Below are 1,664 nucleotides of genomic sequence, written 5' to 3'. Positions count from 1 at the left end.
AGAAGACTTAGTTTTCCTTCTTGGGTACAGCAGTCTCTTAATTGGTCTCCCTAACCCTCATCTTTCCCTCCTTAGTCTCTTCTACGGTTTTTAGAAGGATCCTCCAACAGTGGAAATCTATCTTTGATTCTCTACTTAAAAGCTTTGATAGTTTTCGTTGCCTTTAAGACTAAGTCCACATTTCTCACCACTGTTTACAAGACCACCCAAGAATCTCATTATATCTGCTACTATTTTCTTCACCTCCTCTTTCTGCATTCTTTGCTAACATATACTAAATTTATGTCAACTTCTTGAATAAATTATATTCTTTCTCAACTCTGGGACCTCTTACAAACCTCTCCCTTGTCCTAAAGTATTCTAACTTCACCCCTTCATCTGTCTAAATCCCACTCTTCATTTGGATTTTGGCTTCAAGTCATTTCCTTTAAAATATTTGCTTGGCTCCTAGCAATACAGCACCATATATTTCTCCTATTATAATACACTGCTGTCTTTCCAGGTATATTTCCTGGTATATTGTAAACTCTGTGAGGTAAGGCCTACATATGCCTTGCATACTGCTCTATTTCCAGATGTAGCACAGTACCTGGCACATTGACTGAATAAATGATAACCTGAATTTGGATCCCACTTCTAAGATTTATTAGATATATGACCATGGGAAAATTATTTGACCTTTCTAAATATCATTCTCCTTATCTTTAAAAATAATTCTTGAACTAAGTGGTCTTTAATTCTATTTCTTCTCTAAAATTCTGTAGTATTAATTTATTTAAGTTGCATTTACGTATTTAACACACTAGAAACTTGGTGTGGAAAAAGCATACTATTTAAAATTAGATTCTGTCTTCAGCACCCATTCCATTGGATGCAGAATAAAAGAAAATAATTATATATGTATATGTGGCACTTACAATAGGTACTTTTTTTTTTTTCTTTTTGCTGAGGAAGATTTGCCCTGAACTCACATCTATTGTCAATCTTTCTCTTTTTGCTTGAGGAAGATTCGCCCTGACCTAACATCTGTGCCAATCTTCCTCTACTTTGTATGTGGGTCACTGCCACAGCATGGGTGACAAGTGGTGTATGTCTGCCTCTTGGATCCAAATCTGTGAACCCAGGCTGCTGAGCAGAGCACACGAAATTAACCACTAGGCCTCGGGGCCAGCCCCTGCAATAAGTACTTTTCTAGGCACATTATATATGTCAACTCATTTAACTTTTACAATAGTTTAAATAAGTATAAGTAAATCACTATTATTTTTCAATATATATGAGGAAAAAGATGCAGAGAGATAATGTGATTTGCCTAATGTCACAAATCCTAGGCAAAGCTAAGATCTGAATCCAGTGGATCTTGTTCTAGAGTTGGTGCTCTTAGCAATATGTGACAGCACATTCACAGTAATTTAGAAAATGTCATTTAGTCAATTTCAGGTAAACTGAGTGGAATAATTTCATCAATCACTTAAGTTTAAACTCAATCAAAATGGAAAGGAGAAAATGTGCAAATTTCATCATCTTAGGGAGTAGAAAGTATCTTCTTTTAGATCTTGATCTAAGTCCTATGATAGGATGTAGTTCATTCTGTGTGGTCCTCTTCTGTTATGCCATTTTGTACAGTGTCTTCCTTCATCTGGCCTCTGACAGGAGGGTCCATA

This window comes from Equus quagga, chromosome 6 (assembly GCF_021613505.1).
Source record: "Equus quagga isolate Etosha38 chromosome 6, UCLA_HA_Equagga_1.0, whole genome shotgun sequence".
In the NCBI taxonomy this organism is placed as follows: Eukaryota; Metazoa; Chordata; class Mammalia; order Perissodactyla; family Equidae; genus Equus; species Equus quagga.
This window is presented reverse-complemented; position numbering follows the sequence as displayed.